General features: G+C 44.4%; 1 protein-coding gene across 5 annotated transcripts in view; it reads right to left on the bottom strand.

Moving 5' to 3' along the window:
• LOC130294358 (tachylectin-2-like) overlaps positions 1-12,900 on the bottom strand; it is a 109,018-nt gene extending 96,118 nt beyond the window's left edge. For 3 of the 5 annotated variants that reach the window (XM_056544257.1, XM_056544163.1, XM_056544085.1), the window contains exons 1-2: positions 12,072-12,898; positions 3,375-3,433 (exon numbers count right to left, since the gene is read on the bottom strand). The gene's annotated coding sequence lies outside the window, so the exon portion shown is untranslated. Of the gene's footprint in view, positions 1-3,374; positions 3,434-12,071 lie in introns of all 5 variants that reach the window. The other 2 variants (XM_056544885.1, XM_056544328.1) reach the window with 2 other exon arrangements.
• Between the last annotated feature and the right edge of the window lie 9,093 nt (positions 12,901-21,993).

The raw sequence follows: 21,993 nt of genomic DNA, 5'->3' as shown, positions 1-21,993 counted from the left end.
CTGCGGCCGGGGCCGAAAATGTCACACTGCCGCTCAGCCTATCGCCGGCCGAGTCGGACTGCGCTGCGGCTGGTGATTGGCTGATTCATCCGACCACCGGCAACCAGGAAGTGGATTGAGGCGGAGACCGGAGCCGGTTACCGGAGACCCCGGGGGAGCGGAGGAAGGTATGTACATCTTTATATTTTTACTGCCGGCACTATGGGGGACAATTTTTATGGTCTGGCGTTCTCCTTTAAGGACATAGGGGGAGATTTATCAAAACCTGTGCAGAGGAAAACTTGCCCAGTTGCTCATAGCAACCAATCAGCTTGCTTCTTTCATTTTCATGAAGGCCTGTGAAAAATGAAAGAAGCGATCTGATTGGTTGCTATGGGCAACTGGACAACTTTTCCTCTGCACAGGTTTTGATAAATCTCCCCCATAGAGTTTTTCAGTTTTTGCTCTTTTGTTTTTTTTCCTCGCCTTTTAAAAATCATAACCCTTTCAATTTTGCACCTAAAAATCCATATGATGGCTTATTTTTTGCACCACCAATTCTACTTTGTAGTGACATCAGTCATTTTACCCAAAAATCTACGGCAAAAACGGAAAGAAAAAAAAAATCATTGTGCAACAAGAATGTATGAAGATTTTAAATTTAATTTTTTTACATTTTTTTTTATTAAACATGTTCTGCACAGCGTGTGTGTGTGTGTATATATATATAATTTTTTATATATATATATATATATATATATATATATATATATATACACACACACTAGCTGAGTACCCGGCGTTGCCCGGTTTTTCCTTCCTAATCCTTGTTGGGGAGGAAAATAAACAGAGGAAGCTTTTGACTTCATATCCCATCCTCATATATTGTTGTCATATCCCAACCCCATATCCCGACCTCCTATCCAATCCATCTATCCCGACCTCCTATCCAATCCATCTATCCCGACCTCCTATCCAATCCATCTATCCCGACCTCCCATCCAATCCATCTATCCCGACCTCCCATCCAATCCATCTATCGCGACCTCCCATCCAATCCATCTATCGCGACCTCCCATCCAATCCATCTATCGCGACCTCCCATCCAATCCATCTATCCCGACCTCCCATCCAATCCATCTATCCCGACCTCCTATCCAATCCATCTATCCCGACCTCCTATCCAATCCATCTATCCCGACCTCCTATCCAATCTATCTATCCCAACCTCCTATCCAATCCATCTATCCCAATCTCCTATCTCGACCTCCTATCCTGCCCTCCTATCCCATCCTCATATCCCCTGCTCCTATCTCGACCTCCTATCCCATCCTCATATCCCCTGCTCCCATCTCGACCTCCTATCCTGCCCTCCTATCCCGACCTGTAATATGTGTACCAGGTATTGAAATATCTCCAGCTGTACGGAAGTTATGTGGGAACATACATTTCACATTGATTTGCATGGGACTTTAAACAAAAGCCCTGACCCTCACAAATGGGGGTAGTTAAGGGTTAAATTAACTATCCAATATTTTAAGTAGACATATAAGTAACCTATGACCAAGTATTATGGAAATATCTCCAGCCGTTTGGAAGTTATGCAGTAACATATATTTCCAATTGACTTTTATGGGACTTTAAACATAAACCCCGCCCCTGGCAAATCGGGGTGGGTAAGGGTTAAATCACCTATCCTATGTTTGTTTTTGACATATTAGTAACATGTGTGCCAAGGACGTGATGCTGGAACATACACACATACGTTGAGTTATTTATATATATATATATATATATATATATATATATATATATATATAGATATATATAGATATATATATATATATATATATATAGATATATATAGATATATACACATACACGTTTTAAAATTGCCCCCCCCCACTTTTGTCACTGGCCCCCCCTAAATATGAATGCTGGAGACGCCACTGAGTGTATTTGCTTTTAAAGTGACCAAATACAACCTCTCTCTTGCACTGCCTTGAAGAGACGCATTAGGATTGAAGAGAACCTCATCGACTTTAACTCGATAACGACCATGGACGTCTATACTCGTCCAATGGCCGTTACCGGGGTATGGCGCAGGAGCCCGCGTCATACCGGCCAGCCCTCAGCTGATTCTTGTAGCTGGGGGCCGGCGTTAATAGCCGACATGTGGCCAGCTATTAACCCTTTAGATTGCCGCTGTCAAAGTTGACAGCGGCGTCTAAAGGTGCCTGTATACAGTCCCTGGTGGTCCAGTGGGGTGTATCGCCCCCCCGCAGCGCGATGGCGGGGGAGCGATCCACTACTGAGGTAGCCTGAGGGCTTACCTCTCCTGCTGCGGCGGCTCCGGCTCTCTGAGTGATAAAGCCTGGCAGGGCCAGGCTTTATCAATCGAGCGCAGAGCACGCAGATCATTGTGGTTTTATGAAACCACAATGATCTGTATGAGGAATCTAATGATTCCTCCTAAAAGTCCCCTAAGGGGACTAAAAGTGTAAAAAAAAAAGTTTAAAAAAAAGTTTAAAAAAAAGTTTAAAAACACACACATTAACCCCTTCCTTCCATACAAAAAATATGCAACCATAATAAAAATAAACATATGTGGTATTGCTGCGTGCGTAAATGTCTGAACTATAAAAATATATCATTAATTAAACCGCACGTATTTTCGGTCACTTCTCTTACCATAAAAAAAGAAATAAAAAGCGATCAAGAAGTCCAATCAAAATAAAAATGGTACCGATTAAAACTTCAGATCACGGCGCAAAAAATTAGCCCTCAAACCACCCTGTATATGGAAAAATAAAAACGTTATAGGGGTCAGAAAAGGACAATTTTAAATGTATACATTTTCCTGCATGTAGTTATGATTTTTTCCAGAAGTACGACGAGATCAAACCTATATAAGTAGGGGATCATTTTAATCGTATGGACCTACAGAATAAAGATAAAGTGTCATTTTTACAGAAAAATGTACTGCCTAGAAACAGAAGCCCCCAAAATTTACAAAATGGTGTTTTTTCTTCAATTTTGTCGCACAATGATTTTTTTTTCGTTTCGCCATAAATGTTTGTGTAAAATGACTGATGTCATTCCAAAGTAGAATTGGTGGCGCAAAAAATAAGCATCATATGGATTTTTAGGTGCAAAATTGAAGGGGTTATGATTTTTAAAAGGTAAGGAGGAAAAAACGAAAGTGTAAAAACAGAAAAATGCTTGGTCCTTAAGGGGTTAAAGGCCATAGGGCATCTCCCCTTGCTCCATAGGAGGATTCTCATCTTGCACAAATTTTTGGAGCTTCTTTGTCTTCTCTGATGGAAAGAACACCTTTCCTAAATTCTTATCCTCATCAGAGAAAGAGAGAAAAGGAATCTTTATATTCCACCAACCTGACTTTCATCCATGGAGAGGACCGAGCATGTCGGGATCTCTTCTTAGAAGCAGGAATCTGTGAGAGAATATTTGTTATTCTGCTTTTGTTAAACTCCATTTTGTTTGAACTAGAACTTATACAGACTTCTTGTCAAGACAGAAGCAAAATAGTTGAACTTAGCCTATTATGCAAGTTCCTTGAGTCAGGAACATGCTGCTGTGGGAACTCCAAAACCTTGTACATTTTGTATAATTTCTATAGCTGAAAAAGCTTCATAGAGCAGAAAGCAGATGGCCCAGTTTAATGTGTAGTGCCCATTTATTTTGCTAACCTGACTAAATGCTCCTGCATTTTTGGTAGAATATTTTACATTTTGTGGCCCCGTTCTTAGGTTTTCCTAGGGCCACACTTTCTCTAAAACTGGCCCTGTGTAAGTATGTGTCTGTCAGTGTGTGTGAATCTGTGAGCGTGTTTGTCAGTATCTTATTTGTGAGTGCTCTTAAGGCATAAACTTTACCGATAATCCTCATTTTAACATGGAAATCTGAATAAAATTTTTTATAAATTTTAAATAAATTACTTAAAAACTCTGAACTTAATGTTGGAATAATAAATATTATTCCAACATTAAGTTCAGAGCTTCCAAGTCATTTATTATTATAGGTAGTCCTCACCATAATACAGACCCCAGAATCAGACCCCACAATCACCACCCACCATAATACAGACCCCTGAATCAGACCCCACCATAATACAGACCACAGAATCACCAGCCACCATAAAAAAAGACCCCATAATTGGATCCCAGAATCAGATCCCTCCATAATACAGACCTCCAGCTGTTGCAAAACTACAATTCCCAGCATGTTCAGACAGCATTTGTTGTCTGGGCATGGTGGGAGTTGTAGTTTTGGAACATCTGGAGACCCACAGTTTGCAGATCACTGCGCATAGCTCTCTAAACTGTGGCCATCCACATCTTGCAAAACTACAACTCCCAGCAAGCCCAGACAGCTGTTTGGGCATGCTGGGATTTGTAGTTTTGCAAGATTTAGAGAGGTACAGTTGGGAGTTCACTGTGAAGTGGTCTCTAAACTGTGGCCCTCTAGATCTTGCAAGACTACAACTCCCAGCACGGACAAACAGCAAAAGGCTGTCTCGACATGCTGGGAGTTGTAGTTGCGTGCCTCCAGTAGTTGCATAACTACAACTCCCAGCATACCCTTTGGTGATCAGTACATGCTGGGAGTTGTAGTTTTGCAACAGCTGGAGGCCCCCACATGTGAATGTACAGGGTACATTAACACAGGCAGGTTTACAGTGAGTTTCCCACTTCAAGTTTGAGCTGTGGCAAATTTTCCGCCGCAGCTCAAACTCCTAGCAGGAAGCTCATCGTTAACCGCTGCCAGTGCGAATGTACCCTAAAAACACTACACTAACACATAAGGGTAAAACACTACATATACACACCCACACTGTCCCCCTAATGAAAAAAAGCGTATCGTACAGTAGTGTTTCCAAAACAGAGCCTCCAGCTGTTGCAAAACAACAACTCCCAGCATTTCCGGACAGCCATTGACTGTCCAGGCATGCTGGGAGTTTAGCAACAGCTGGAGGCACCCTGTTTGGGAAACACTGGCATAGAATATTTTTGATAGCGAAGCCAATTGTAACGCTTGCATCCGAGTCCACCCCTATGCAAATCCCAAATTTAGTCCTCAAATGCATATGGTGCTCTCTCACTCTGGAGCCCTGTTGTATTTCAAGGAAACATATGGGGTATTTCCGTACTCGGGAGCAATTGCTTTACAAATTTTGGGGGGCTCTCCTTTTACCCCTTATGAAAAGGAGAAGTTGGGTTCCACACCAGTATGTTAGTGTAAAAAAAAAAAAATATTATACTAACATGCTGGTGGTGCCCCATACTTTTTATTTTCACAAGACGTTAAAGGAAAAAAAGACCCCCAAAATTTGTAACGCAATTTCTCCTGAGTACGGAAAAACCCCATATGTGGACGTAAAATGCTCTGCGGACGCACAACATGGCTCAGAAGTGAGAGTGCACTATGTAAATTTGAGGCCTAAATTGGTGATTTGCACAGGGGTGGCTGATTTTGCAGCGGTTCTGACATTAACACAAAAAAATTAATACCCACGTGTGACCCCATTTTGGAAACTACACCCCTCACAGAATTTAATAAGGGGTGCAGTGAGCATTTACACCCCACTGGTGTTTGACTGATCTTTGGAATAATGGGCTGTGCAAAAGAAAAATTACATTTTTCATATTCACAGACCACTGTTACAAAAATCTGTCAGACACCTGTGGGCATAAATGCTCACTGCACCCCTTATTACATTATGTGAGGGGTGTTGTTTCCAAAATGGGGTCACATGTGGTGGAGTCCATTGTGCTGGCACCACGGGGGGCTTTGTAAACACACGTGGCCTTCAACTTCTCTCTCCAAAAGCCCAATGGTGTTTCTTCGCATTGTAGTTCGCCCCCACACTGCACTTTAGATCCACATATGGGGTATTTTCATACTCAGAAGAAATGGGGCTACAAATTTTGGGGGGCATTTTTAACCCCTTAAGGACTGAGCCCATTTTTGCAATTCTGACCACTGTCACTTTATGCATTAATAACTCTGGGATGCTTTTACCAATTATTCTGATTCCGAGAATGTTTTTTCGTGACATATTCTAATTTTAGTTGTTGCTTGCATCCTTTCTTGGTTAAAAATCCCCAAATTCCTTAAAAATTTTGAAAATTTTGCATTTTTCCAACTTTGAAACTCTCTGCTTGTAAGGAAAATGGATATTCCAAATAAATTATATATTGATTCACATATACAATATGTCTACTTTATATTTGCATCATGAAGTTGACATGTTTTTACTTTTGGAAGACACCAGAGGGCTTCAAAGTTCAACAGCAATTTTCCACAAAATTTTCAAAATCTGAATTTTTCAGGGACCAGTTCAGTTTTGAAGTGGATTTTACGGGTCTTAATATTAGAAATACCCCATTAATGACCCCACTATAAAAACTGCCCCCCCCCAAGTATTCAAAATGACATTCAGAAAGTGTGTTAACTCTTTAAGTGTTTCAGAGGAATAGCAGCAAGATAAAGGAGAAAATTCAAAATCTTCATGTTCTTGTAGACCCAGTTTTTCAAATTTTACAAGGGGTAAAAGGAGAAAAAGCCCCCCAAAATTTGTAATCCAATTTCTCTTGAGTAAGGAAATGCCTCATATGTGTATGTCAAGTGCTCTGTGGGTGCACTAGAGGCCTCAAAAGGGAAGGAGCGACAATGGGATTTTGGAGAGTGAGTTTTCTGAAATGGCTTTTTGGGGGCATGTCACATTTAGGAAACCTCTATGGTGCCAGAACAGCAAAAAGAGAAAAACCCAACATGGCATACCATTTTGGAAACTACACTCCTTGAGGAACGTAAACAAGGGGTCCACTGAGCCGTAACACCCCACAGGTGTTTGACGACTTTTTGTTAAAGTTGGATGTGTAAATACATTATTTTTTTTCACTAAAATGCTGGTTTTCCCCCAAATTTTTAATTTTTACAAGGGGTTATAGGAGAAAATGCAAATGCCCCCCAAAATTTGTAACCCCATCTCTTCTGAGTATGGAAATACCCCATGTGTGTACATCAAGTGCACTGCGGGCGCACTACAATGCTCAGAAGAGAAGAAGTCACATTTGGCTTTTGGAAAGCAAATTTTGCTGAAATGGTTCTTGGGGGGGCATGTTACATTTAGGAAGCTCCTATGGTGCCAGAACAGCAGAAAAAAAAACCACATGGCATACTTTTTTGGAAACTACACCCCTCAAGGAACGTTACAAGGGGTTCAGGGAGCCTTAACACCCCACAAGTTGGACGTGAAAATTAAAAATTGTGATTTTTTTTTCACAAAAATGCTGTTTTAACCCCAAATTTTTCATTTTCACAAGGGGTAATTGGAGAAAAAGCCTCCCAAAATTTGTAACCCCATTTCTTCTGAGTATGGAAATACCCCATATATGGATATAAAGTGTTCTGCGGGCAAACTACAATGCTCCGAAGAGAAGGAGCGCCATTGAGCTTATGGCGAGAGAATTTGTTTGGAATGGAATTCAGAGGCCATGTGCGTTTACAAAGTCCCCCCGTGGTGCCAGAACAGTGGACCCCCCCCCACATGTTACCCTATTTTGGAACCGAGACCCCTGACAGAATTTAACATCTTCAGGACGTGGGGCGATCGCAGAAAATCGCATGTCAATTCAGACATGCGATTTTCTGCTATTCCGGGCTGATCGGGTCTCTGGTTACCCGATCACCCGGAAAATAGGGATGATCGGAGCTGTCAGTGACCGCTCCGATCATCCTGAGGGATAGGAGTGAGGTCACAGTGCTGCGATCTCCTCCTATCCCCTGCCATTGTATCCCCCTCCTCCTATCCCCTGCCTCCAGCTGTTGCATAACTACAAGACCCAGCATGCCCTTCCACTGTACGTACATGCTGGGGGTTGTAGCTTTTGCAACAGCTGAAGGCACACTGGTTGCAAAACACTGAGTTTGTTACCAAATTCGGTGTTTCACAACCAGCGTGCCTCCAGCTGTTGCAAAACTACAACTCCCAGCATGCACTGATAGACCGTACATGCTGGGAGTTGTAGTTTTGCAACAGATGTTCCCCCCCCCCCCCCCCCCCCAATGTGAATGTACAGGGTACACTCACATGGACGGAGGTTTACAGTAAGTATCCGGCTGCAAGTTTGAGCTGCGGCAAATTTTCTGCCGCAGCTCAAACTGCCAGCGAGAAACTACTGTGAACCCCCGCCCGTGTGACTTTACCCTAAAAACACTACACTAACACACAATAAAAGAAAAAGTAAAAAACACTACATATACACATACCTCTACACAGCCCCCCTCCACTCCCCAATAAAAATTAAAAACGTCTGGTACGCCACTGTTTCCAAAACGGAGCCTCCAGCTGTTGCAAAACAACTACTCCCCGTACTGCCAGATAGCCACTGACTGTCCAGGCATGCTGGGAGTTTTACAACAGCTGGAGTCACCCTGTTTGGGAATCACTGGCGTAGAATACCCCTAAGTCCACCCTTATGCAAGTCCCTAATTTAGGCCTCAAATGCGCATGGCGCTCTCATTTTGGAGCACTGTCGTCTTTCAAGGCAACAGTTTAGGGTCACATATGAGGTATCGCTGTACTCGGGAGAAATTGTGTTACAAATTTTGGGGGGTATTTTCTGCTATTACCCTTTTTAAAAATGTAAACATTTTGGGAAACCAAGCATTTTAGGTAAAAAAAAACATTTTTTTTTTTTACATATGCAAAAGTTGTGAAACACCTGTAGGGTATTAAGGTTCACATTACCCCTTGTTACGTTCCCCGAGGGGTCTAGTTTCCAAAATGGTATGCCATGTGTTTAGTTTTTTTGCTGTTCTGGCATCATAGGGGCTTCCTAAATGTGGCATGCCCGCCAAAAACCATTTCAGCAAAATTCACTCTCCAAAATCCCATTGTTGCTCCTTCCCTTCTGAGCCCTGTAGTGTGCCAGCAGAGCAATTTTCACCCCCATATGGGGTGTTTTCTGAATCAGGAGAAATTGTGTTCAAATTTTGGGGGGTATTTTCTGGTATTACCCTTTTTAAAAATGTTAAATTTTTGGGAAATCAAGCATTTTAGGTAAAATCATCTGTGGGGTATTAAGGTTCACTTTACCCCTTGTTAAGTTCCCCGAGGGGTCTAGTTTCCAAAATGGTATGCCATGTGTTTTTTTTTTTTTTTTTTTGCTGTCCTGGCACCATAGGGGCTTCCTAAAGGTGACATGCCCCCAAAAAACATTTGTCGCTTCTTCCCTTCTGAGCCCTCTACTGCGCCCGCTGAATAATTAACATAGACATATGAGGTATGTCCTTACTGGAGAGAAATTGGGTTTCAAATACAAGTAAACATGTTCTCCTTTTTACCCTTTGCAAAAATTCAAAAATTGGGTCTACAAGAACATGCGAGTGTAAAAAATCACTGGTATCCGGGTAACCACAGCCACTAGGCCTCCCTGGTATCCGGGTAACCACAGGCACTAGGCCTCACTGATATCCGGGTAATCACAGGCACTAGGCCTCCCTGGTATCCGGGTAACCACAGGCACTAGGCCTCCCTGGTATCCGGGTAATCACAGGCACTAGGCCTCCCTGGTATCCGGGTAACCACAGGCACTAGGCCTCACTGATATCCGGGTAATCACAGGCACTAGGCCTCCCTGGTATCCGGGTAACCACAGGCACTAGGCCTCCCTGGTATCCGGGTAACCACAGGCACTAGGCCTCACTGATATCCGGGTAATCACAGGCACTAGGCCTCCCTGGTATCCGGGTAATCACAGGCACTATGCCTCCCTGATATCCGGGTAATCACAGGCACTAGGCCTCCCTGGTATCCGGGTAACCACAGGCACTAGGCCTCCCTGGTATCCGGGTAATCACAGGCACTAGGCCTCACTGGTATCCGGGTAATCACAGGCACTAGGCCTCACTGGTATCCGGGTAATCACAGGCACTAGGCCTCCCTGATATCCGGGTAACCACAGGCACTAGGCCTCACTGGTATCCGGGTAACCACAGGCACTAGGCCTCACTGGTATCCGGGTAATCACAGGCACTAGGCCTCACTGGTATCCGGGTAATCACAGGCACTAGGCCTCCCTGGTATCCGGGTAACCACAGGCACTAGGCCTCACTGGTATCCGGGTAATCACAGGCACTAGGCCTCCCTGATATCCGGGTAACCACAGGCACTAGGCCTCACTGGTATCCGGGTAATCACAGGCACTAGGCCTCACTGGTATCCGGGTAATCACAGGCACTAGGCCTCCCTGATATCCGGGTAACCACAGGTACTAGGCCTCACTGGTATCCGGGTAACCACAGGCACTAGGCCTCCCTGGTATCCGGGTAATCACAGGCACTAGGCCTCCCTGGTATCCGGGTAACCACAGGCACTAGGCCTCCCTGGTATCCGGGTAACCACAGGCACTAGGCCTCACTGATATCCGGGTAATCACAGGCACTAGGCCTCACTGGTATCCGGGTAATCACAGGCACTAGGCCTCACTGGTATCCGGGTAACCACAGGCACTAGGCCTCCCTGGTATCCGGGTAACCACAGGCACTAGGCCTCACTGATATCCGGGTAATCACAGGCACTAGGCCTCACTGGTATCCGGGTAATCACAGGCACTAGGCCTCACTGGTATCCGGGTAACCACAGGCACTAGGCCTCACTGATATCCGGGTAACCACAGGCACTAGGCCTCACTGATATCCGGGTAACCACAGGCACTAGGCCTCACTGGTATCCGGGTAATCACAGGCACTAGGCCTCACTGGTATCCGGGTAATCACAGGCACTATGCCTCACTGGTATCCGGGTAATCACAGGCACTAGGCCTCACTGGTATCCGGGTAACCACAGGCACTAGGCCTCACTGGTATCCGGGTAACCACAGGCACTAGGCCTCACTGATATCCGGGTAACCACAGACACTAGGCCTCACTGATATCCGGGTAATCACAGGCACTAGGCCTCACTGGTATCCAGGCGACCACAGGTACTAGGCCTCACTGGTATCCAGGTAATCACAGGCACTAGGCCTCACTGGTATCCGGGTAACCACAGGCACTAGGCCTCCCTGATATCCGGGTAACCACATGTACTAGGCCTCACTGGTATCGGGGTAACCACAGGCACTAGGCCTCACTGGTATCCAGGCGACCACAGGTACTAGGCCTCACTGGTATCCAGGTAATCACAGGCACTAGGCCTCACTGGTATCCAGGTAACCACAGGCACTAGGCCTCACTGGTATCCGGGTAACCACAGGCACTAGGCCTCACTGGTATCCGGGTAATCACAGGTACTAGGCCTCACTGGTATCCGGGTAACCACAGGCACTAGGCCTCACTGGTATCCGGGTAACCACAGGTACTAGGCCTCATCAGTATCCAGGTAACCACAGGTACTAGGCCTCACTGGTATCCGGGTAACCACAGGCACTAGGCCTCACTGGTATCCGGGTAATCACAGGTACTAGGCCTCACTGGTATCCGGGTAACCACAGGCACTAGGCCTCACTGGTATCCGGGTAACCACAGGTACTAGGCCTCACTGGTATCCGGGTAACCACAGGCACTAGGCCTCACTGGTATCCAGGCAACCACAGATATATCACTTCCTTTGATGTCACACATATATACTAAATTATGCAAATTAACATGGCCGGTATTTTTTTGCAAGAAAGATGGCAACATAAATGTAGGTGCACTACTGTGGTAGATGTAAACAGCGACATATGGATAACCCTCAACACTGATGTTAAAATTGAGACATTAGCCAGTATATCCTTATATGAAGGACACACCTGAGCCCGCAGACTACAAGTACCACAATGGCATCCTACGCCAGATAAAAAAAAAGGTGTGTCTGTTTAACATATAGAGCAGTGGTCTCCAACCTGCGGACCTCCAGATGTTGCAAAACTACAACTCCCAGCATGCCCGGACAGCCGTTGGCTGTCCGGGCATGCTAGGAGTTGTAGTTTTGCAACATCTGGAGGTCCGCAGGTTGGAGACCACTGGCATAGAGTAACACATACATTTAGGTGCACTACTGTGGAAGATGGCAACCCTACCTCAGAGATGGCACTGATAGGAGACTCTACAGGACAGGACCAGCCATCTCCTCTACAGCAGTGTAAGCAGACACAGCCCATACAGCTCCAGGCCCCCTCTCCTCAGACAGACACTACAGGTACAGGGCTTCTTCATCCTTCAGGCATCACCACCAGACTGTGGGCACAGTACCACAGAGCGATGTTTATATCTACAGCTGTTTTCCCGCTCTTCTCCAAACAACCAATCAGCAACAGCTACTCTGGAAAATCTGCCCAGCAACTGCACCTCTGAAAGTGATCTACCCGGCAACTGTAGGTAAGACCACCTGAGGGAAAAAAGAGGAGGAGCAAGAATAGGATCTGGACCAAACCAAGTTTAGTATTAACCCATACATAAAACATGAGAAATGAGGGGGGTTCTGGAGAGGGCAATTCTTTGTACCCCCCATTATTATAAAAGGGAGGGACTGCCAGGCACTGGGCCTCCCCAGTGTCCAGTTAACCACAGGTACTAGGCCTCACTGGTATCCAGGTAACTACAGGTACTAGGCCTCACTGGTATCCAGGTAACTACAGGTACTGTGCCACATCAGTATCCAAGTAATCACAGGTACTATGCCTCACCTGTATGCAAGTAGCCACAAGTACTAGGCCTCACCTGTATCCAGGTAACTCCAGGTACTAGGCCTCACCTGTATCGAGGTAACGCCAGGTACTAGGCCTCACCTGTATCCAGGTAACTTCAGTTACTAGGTCTCACTGGTATCCAGGTAACCACAGGTACTAGGCCTCACTGGTATCCAGGTACCCACAAGTACTAGGCCTCATCAGTATCCAGGTAACCACAGGTACTAGGCCTCATCAGTATCCAGGTAACCACAGGTACTAGGTCTCACTGGTATCCAGGTAACCACAGGTACTAGGTCTCACTGGTATCCAGGTAACCACAGGTACTAGGCCACACTGGTATCCAGGGAACCACAGGTACTAGGTCTCACTGGTATCCAGGTAACCACAGGTACTAGGCCTCACTGGTATCCAGGTAACCACAGGTACTAGGTCTCACTGGTATCCAGGTAACCACAGGTACTAGGCCTCACCTGTATCCAGGTACTAGGCCACACTGGTATCCAGGCAACCACTGATACTAGGTCTCACTGGTATCCAGGTAACCACAGGTACTAGGCCTCACTGGTATCCAGGCAACCACAAGTACTAGACCTCACTGGTATCCAGGCAACCACAAGTACTAGGCCTCACTGGTATCCAGGCAACCACAAGTACTAGGCCTCACTGGTATCCAGGTAACCACAGGTACTAGGCCTCACTGGTATCCAGGTAACCACAGGTACTAGGCCTCACCTGTATCCAGGTACTAGGCCTCACTGGTATCCAGGCAACCACAAGTACTAGGCCTCACTGGTATCCAGGTTACCACAGGTACTAGGTCTCACTGGTATCCAGGTAACCACACGTACTAGGCCTTACTGTGGTGTTGATAGATTAAAACATTTGAGGTGTGTGCCCCAAATCAAAAGACAAGTGCCCTTCCATCCATCCAGCGATCTCTGGCTGCCTGCTAAGCCCCTCCCCCTGCTGGTCACATGATCTTAGACATGAGAGAGGAAAGACCTGACAGTGGACGCTGTACAGCAGCAGAAGGACAGAGGATTACCACAGTCAGGTTACAAAGGTAAGACAACCCTGTGCCCTGACACCTGGCATTCTCTACTTCCCCCCAACCCCCCACCATTCAAAGTGACATAACAGTACTAGTACACACTGTGCATATTATCCCTATACTGTGACATCCCTGTGTGTATTATCCCTGTACTGTGACATCCCTGTGTGTATTATCCCTGTACTGTGATATCACTGTGTGTATTATCCCTGTACTGTGACATCACTGTGTGTATTATCCCTGTACTGTGACATCACTGTGTGTATTATCCCTGTACTGTGACATCACTGTGTGTATTATCCCTGTACTGTGACATCACTGTGTGTATTATCCCTGTACTGTGACATCACTGTGTGTATTATCCCTGTACTGTGACATCACTGTGTATTATCCCCGTACTGTGACATCACTGTGTGTATTGTCCCCGTACTGTGACATCACTGTGTGTATTATCCCTGTACTGTGACATCACTGTGTGTGTTATCCCTGTACTGTGACATCACTGTGTATTATCCCAGGACTTTGACATCACTGTGTGTATTATCCCCGTAATGTGACATCACTGTGTGTATTGTCCCTGTACTGTGACATCACTGTGTGTATTATCCCTGTACTGTGACATCACTGTGTGTGTTATCCCTGTACTGTGACATCACTGTGTGTATTATCCCTGTACTGTGACATCACTGTGTGTATTATCCCCGTACTGTGACATCACTGTGTGTATTATCCCTGTACTGTGACATCACTGTTTGTATTATCCCTGTACTGTGACATCACTGTTTGTATTATCCCTGTACTGTGACATCACTGTGTGTATTATCCCCGTACTGTGACATCACTGTGTGAATTATCCCCGTACTGTGACATCACTGTGTGGTGGCCCAGTACAGGACTTGGTCCTGTCCCTTTCTAAAGTCCCCTCAGCCAGAGTTCCTTCACTTTCATAGCTACAACAATTAAGTAAGAAAAAACCTCTATATTGCATTTGTCACACTAGTGTTAAAACTTAACTTTTATTATGATCAAATAATACGAAACGTGAGGAAAGAAAAGTATTAAAATTGCAATTCCACTGTTATCATGCACGTATATGACTGAGCCTGGGTCCTATGTGGTCAAACCCTGCTAATGAGTCAGTACTCTTGGGCTGACATCTCCTATCTAGAGTGAATGGGTAGGGGGTTAATTTAGAATTCTGAGAAGCTGGATGTGCTCCAGAGTAAGGCTGGGTTCACACTACGTTTTGTCCCATACGGGAGCGCATACGGCAGGGGGGAGCTAAAAGCTCGCGCTCCCGTATGTGACCGTATGCGCTCCCGTATGTCATTCATTTCAATGAGCCGACCGGAGTGAAACGTTCGGTCCGGTCGGCTCATTTTTGCGCCGTATGCGCTTTTACAACCGGACCTAAAACCGTGGTTGACCACAGTTTTAGGTCCGGTTGTAAAAGCGCATACGGCGCAAAAATGAGCCGACCGGACCGAACGTTTCACTCCGGTCGGCTCATTGAAATGAATGACATACGGGAGCGCATACGGTCACATACGGGAGCGCGAGCTTTTAGCTCCCCCCTGCCGTATGCGCTCCCGTATGGGACAAAACATAGTGTGAACCCAGCCTAAGGCTGGGTTCACACTACGTTTTGTCCCATACGGGAGTGAAACGTTCGGTCAGGTCGGCTCATTTTTGCGCCGTATGCGCTTTTACAACCGGACCTAAAACCGTGGTTGACCACAGTTTTAGGTCCGGTTGTAAAAGCGCATACGGCGCAAAAATGAGCCGACCGGACCGAACGTTTCACTCCGGTCGGCTCATTGAAATGAATGGCATACGGGAGCGCATACGGTCACATACGGGAGCGCAAGGTTTTAGCTCCCCCCTGCCGTATGCGCTCCCGTATGGGACAAAACGTAGTGTGAACCCAGCCTTAGATTGATGCCTCCCTACTCTATGACCACCTATACAGGTGGCTACTTGTCAATATTGAACCTATACTATATCTCAAGGTGTAATGACCACCTGGTATCTCACACCTGCTGTGCACCGCAGGCACGAGTGTTAACCAGGACCTTATTTATTGGCTACAATAAGTATAGACAGCAGTGGATATTGCGAGTTACAATACAATACTGTGACAGTATTGTGTTTTAAATCGCAATATCCACTGGAGATGTCAGCCCAAGAGTACTGACTCATTAGCAGACCACATAGGACCCAGGCTCAGTCATATACGTGCATGACAACAGTGGAATTGTAATTTTAATACTTTTGTTTCCTCACGTTTAATATTATTTGATCATAATAAAAGTTAAGTTTTAACACTAGTGTGACACATGCAATATGGAGGTTTTTTCTTACTTAACCCTTTGGGTAAAATTGTTGTAGCTCCCCTACCTCTGCATGTGCCATTTGGGCCGTTAGTCAGTAGGTTGCCTTCACTCTCATAGGGCTCTCCTGCAGGGCTTACCCCTGGTTGCCTCATGTAAATTGTGTTCATATATTTAATGTATAGGAAATATTATGTATAGGACCTCAGCAGGTCATGTGCCTTTAACTCCTTTGGGACGGAGGGCGTATGCATACGCCCTCGCATCCCGTCACTTAAGGATCACCGCAGCTCGCCGGGTGGTGATCGGACCGGGATGACTACTGATATCTATCAGCAGGCATCCCGTGGCAATGCCTAGGGGGGTCCTGAGACCCCCCCCCATGTCGGTGATCGCAGCAAATCGCAGTTCAATTCAGACCTGCGATTTGTCACGATCCGGGCCAATCGGGTCACTGGTGACCCGATCGCCCGAAAAATAAGAATGATCGGAGCTGTCAGAGCCAGCTCCGACCATCATAAAGGATAGGAGCGAGGTGGCAGTGTTGCCACCTCCTCCTATCCCTTTCCATTGGTTGGTCAGGATTACCACCAATGACAGGAGGGGGGGGGGGGGGGGTTTAGAGTTCATTTCCCCCGCTCTGCCCACCGATCTGCCCACCGATCGCCGGGACAGGGCGGGGGGGGGGGGGGAGACAAGGGCTGCGAGGGGGGAGCATGGCTGTGCCTCCAGCTGTTGCAGCTGTTGCAAAACCGCAACTCCCAGTGTTGCCGGACAGCCATAGACTGTCCTGGCAGGCTGGGAGTCTTGCAACAGCTGGAGGCACCCTGTTTGGGAAACACTGCTGTAGGGTTTTGGTGGAGACAAGCCCCATCCTTGTATCTGGGTCCACCCCTATTGCAAATTCCTTATTTAGGCCTGAAATGCGCATGGCGCTCTCTCACTTCAGAGCCCTGTCGTATTTCAAGGCAACAGTTTAGAGCCACATATGAGGTATTTCCGTACTTGGGAGAAATTGCGTTACAAATTTTGTGGTGATTTTTCTCCTTTTACCCCTTATGAAAAGGTAAAGTTGGGGGCTACACCACCATGTTAGTGTAAAAAAAATTTTATTATTACACTAGCATGCTGGTGTTGCCCCATACTTTTCATTTTCACAAGAGGTAAAAGGAGAAAAATACCCCCAAAATTTGTAACACAATTTCTTCTGAGTTTGGAAATACCCCATAGGTGTACGTAAAATGCTCTGCGGACGAACTACATGGCTCAGGCGTGAGAGAGCGCACCATGTACATTTGAGTTTGGAATGTAACAAGGGGTATAGTGAGCCTTAACAACCCACAGGTCTTTGACAAATTTTCATTAAAGTTGGACATGAAAATAAAAAATTAGTTTTTCCCCCTGAAATGCTGGTGTTACCCCAAATTTTTCATTTTCACAAGGGGTAATAGGAAAAAATCCCCCGTATACATAAATACCCCATATGTGGATGTAAAGTACTCTGCGGGCTAACTACAATGCTCAGAAGAGATGGGGCGCCATTGGGCTTTTTGAGAGAGAATTAGGCTGGAATTGAAGGCTATGTGTGTTTACAAAGCCCCCATGGTGCCAGAACAGTGGACCCCCTCCACATGTGACCCCATTTTGGAAACTACACCCCTCACGGAATTAAACAAGAGGTGCAGTGAGCATTTATGCCCCACAGGTGTCTGACAGATTTTTTGAACAGTCGTCCGTAAAAATTTTAAATGTTATTCTTCATTTGCACAGCCCACTGTTCCAAAGATCTGTCAAATGGCAGTGGGGTGTAAATACTCACTGCACCCCTTATTCAATTCTGTGAGGGGTGTAGTTTCCAAAATAGTATTCCATGTGTTTTTTTTTGTTTGTTTGTTTATTTTGTTATTCTGGCACCATAGGGGCTTCCTAAATGCGACATGCCCCCCAAAAACCATTTCAGCAAAATTTGCTTTCCAAAAGCCAAATGTGACTCCTTCTCTTCTGAGCATTGTAGTCACCCATAGAGAATTTTAGGTCCTAACATGGGGTATTTCCATACTCAGAAGAGATGGGTTTTTTTGGGGGGCATTTTCTCTCATTACCCTTTGTAGAAATGGTAAATTTGGGGAACAAAACTCCACTTTTTTTTTCATTTACACATCCAACTTTAACGAAAAGTCGTCAAATACCTGTGGGGTGTTGAGGCTCACTGAACCCCTTGTTACATACCTTGAGGGGTGTAGTTTCCAAAATGGTATGCCATGTGGGAGTTTTTTGCTGTTCTGGCACCAAAGGGGCTTCCTAAATGCGACATGCCCGCCAAAAACCATTTCAGCAAAATTCACTCTCCAGAATCCCATTGTTGCTCCTTCCCTTCTGAGCCCTCTACTTCGCCCGCCGGACACTTGAAATACACATATGAGGTATTTCCTTACTCGAGAGAAATTGGGTTACAAATTTTTGGGGGCTTTTTCTCCTATTACCCCTTGTAAAAATTCAAAAACTGGATCTACAAGAACATGCGAGTGTAAAAATGAAGATTTTGAATTTTCTCCTTCACTTTGCTGCTATTCCTGTGAAACACCTAAAGGGTTAACAAGCTTTCTGAATGTCATTTTGAATACTTTGAGGGGTGCAGTTTTTATAATGGGGTCTTTTATGGGGTATTTCTAATCCACTTCAAATCCACTTCAAAACTGAACTGGTACCCCGGGCCTTCGTAGGTGCACGTTTCCATGAGTCTCTATAAGACTTCCGGTATACACATATCATCTATCAGTGACGCTGTAGTCACAAGGTAAATGGCTTGGGTTATGATTGGATCGCAATGTATATTTAAGATGGGACGGACTTTCACTGACCACACCCCGGAAGAAGCCTCTGTGGCGAAACGTTGGGTTTTGGCGGTGTGGTTTTGCTCCTCTGTACCACTTGGTAATTATGAAATGCACTTTGTTCTGATTTCATGTTGTTTATTTGTTGTATTGTTTGCAACATAGCAGCACCTTAATTATTCATACTTCTGTAATGCACTTTATTATCATTTATGTATTGTTATACTAATACAATACAGCCGAGTGAGCGCCCACCTCCATATTTTCAGTGTCCTGTCTGTGTCTCCTTTTATGTCTTCCATACTTGGTGAACCATGGTGTTCATTTGCAATATGTATGTTTTATGAATTTTTTTCTCAATAAAACTTTATTAATTGCTTATCTTTACACTCTGCTTTTCTGTGGTTTTTTACATTTGTCTTATGCGTGGGATTCTTCACCTTATTTGGGGACCCCTGTGGTTTAAAAGTAAAAACATGTCAACTTTGTGATGAAAATATAAAGTAGACATATTGTATATGTGAATCAATATAATATTTAATTGGAATGTCTGTTCTCCTTACAAGCAGAGAGCTTCAAAGTTAGAAAAATGCAATATTTTTAATTTTTTCATCAAATTTTGGAATTTTTCACCAGGAAATGATACAAGTATCGACAACATTTTTCCACTAACATAAAGTAGAATATGTCACGAAAAAACAATCTTGGAATCAGAATGAAAAGTAAAAGCATCCCAGAGTTATCAATGCTTAAAGTGACAGTGGTCAGAATTGCAAAAAATGCTCCCATCCTTAGGGTTATAATGGGCCCCGTCCCCAAGGGGTTAATTATGCTTGTACTTGTAAGGACCTTACAAGGTCATGTGATGTACCCAGAGTTCACTGGGTCAGGACTTACAGGTTTACTGGCCAATGAGCTTTGTCTAGCCTCCTTAATATATAAGGGGCTGCTGCCACTAAATTCTTTCTCTTATCTCCTGGATCTCATCCTGTATACAAGAACAGCACAAATCTCAGATCCAGCTAGGCCAAAGCCTAAGATCCAGCAGCCATAAAACGTGAGTTACTAAAGCTCAACCTGCATAATCCTGTGTGACTACTACCAGCTAAAATATTATAATTAGTAGCTCAATGGCTAGCATCAAAGCTCATTGCTCCAAAGTCCCAGCAAGACCTGTGAGGAACCTGTATCCCGGTTCACTCTTAACCCCTTAAGGACACAGCCCATTTTCACCTCTAGGACGCAGACCTTTTTTGCACATCTGACCACTGTCACTTTAAACATTAATAACTCTGGAATGCTTTTACTTATCAATCTGATTCCGAGATTGTTTTTTCGTGACATATTCTACTTTAACATAGTGGTAAATTTTTGTGGTAACTTGCATCCTTTCTTGGTGAAAAATCCCAAAATTTGATGAAAAAATTGAAAATTTTGCATTTTTCTAACTTTGAAGCTCTCTGTTTGTAAGGAAAATTGATATTCCAAATATTATTTTTTTGGGATTCACATATACAATATGTCTACTTTATATTTTAATCATAAAATTGACATGTTTTTACTTTTGGAAGACACCAGAGGGCTTCAAAGTTCAGCAGCAATTTTACAATTTTTCACAAAATTTTCAAACTCGCTATTTTTCATGGACCAGTTCAGGTTTGAAGTGGATTTTAAGGGTCTTCATATTAGAAATACCCCATAAATGACCCCATTACAAAAACTGCACCCCCCAAAGTATTCAAAATGACATTCAGTAAGTGTTTTAACCCTTTAGGTGTTTCACGGTAAAAGCAGCAAAGTGAAGGAGAAAATTCAAAATCTTCATTTTTTACACTTGCATGTTCTTGTAGACCCAATTTTTGAATTTTTACAAGGGGTAAAAGGATAAAATTTATACTTGAATTTGTAGCCCAATTTCTCTCGAGTAAGCACATACCTCATATGTCTATGTAAATTGTTCGGCGGGCGCAGTAGAGGGCTCAGAAGCGAAGGAGCGACAAGGGGATTTTGGAGAGTACGTTTTTCTGAAATGGTTTTTTGGGGGCATGTTGCATTTAGGAAGCCCCTATGGTGCCAAAACAGCAAATAAAAAAAACATGGCATACCATTTTGGAAACTAGACCCCTTGAGGAACGTAAAAAGGAATTAAGTGAGCCTTAATACCCCACAGGTGTTTCATGACTTTTGCATATGTAAAAAAAAAATAAAAAATTTCACTAAAATGTGTGTTTCCCCCCAAATTTCACATTTTTGCAAGGGTTAATAGCAGAAAATACCCCCCAAAATTTGTAACCCCATCTCTTCTGAGTATGGAGGTACCCCATAAGTTGACCTGAAGTGCATTACGGGCGAACTACAATGCTCAGAAGAGAAGGAGTCATATTTGGCTTTTTGAGAGCAAATTTTGCTCGGGGGGCATGTCGCATTTAGGAAGCCCCTATGGTGCCAGGACAGCAAAAAAAAACGACATGGCATACCATTTTGGAAACTAGACTCCTTGAGGAACGTAACAAGGGATAAAGTGAACCTTAATACCCCACAGGTGTTTCACGACTTTTGCATATGTAAAAAAAATAAATTTTTTTTTACCAAAAATGCTTGGTTTAGCAAATTTAACATTTTTAAAAAAGGTAATAGCAGAAAATACCCCCCAACATTTGAAGCCCAATTTCTCCCGATTCAGAAGACACCCAATATGGGGATGAAAAGTGCTCTGCTGGCGCACTACAGGTCTCAGAAGAGAAGGAGTCACATTTGGCTTTTTGGAAGCAAATTTTGCTCTGGGGGCATGCCGCATTTAGGAAGCACCTATGGTGCCAGGACAGAAAAAAAAAACACATGGCATACCATTTTGGAAACTAGACCCCTTGGGGAACGTAACAAGGGGTAAAGTGAACCTTAATACCCCACAGGTGTTTCACGACTTTTGCATATGTAAAAAAAAAAATATTTTTTTTACACTAAAATGCTTGTTTTCCCCCAAATTTTACATTTTTACAAGGGATAATAGCAGAAAATACCCCCCAAAATTTGTAACCCCATCTCTTCTGAGTAAGGAAATACCCAATAAGTGGACGTGAAGTGCACTGGGGGCG

This window comes from Hyla sarda, chromosome 1 (assembly GCF_029499605.1).
Source record: "Hyla sarda isolate aHylSar1 chromosome 1, aHylSar1.hap1, whole genome shotgun sequence".
Classification (NCBI taxonomy): domain Eukaryota; kingdom Metazoa; phylum Chordata; class Amphibia; order Anura; family Hylidae; genus Hyla; species Hyla sarda.
The sequence above is the reverse complement of the archived record's forward strand: the minus strand, read 5'-3'. Positions and strand labels throughout refer to the sequence as shown.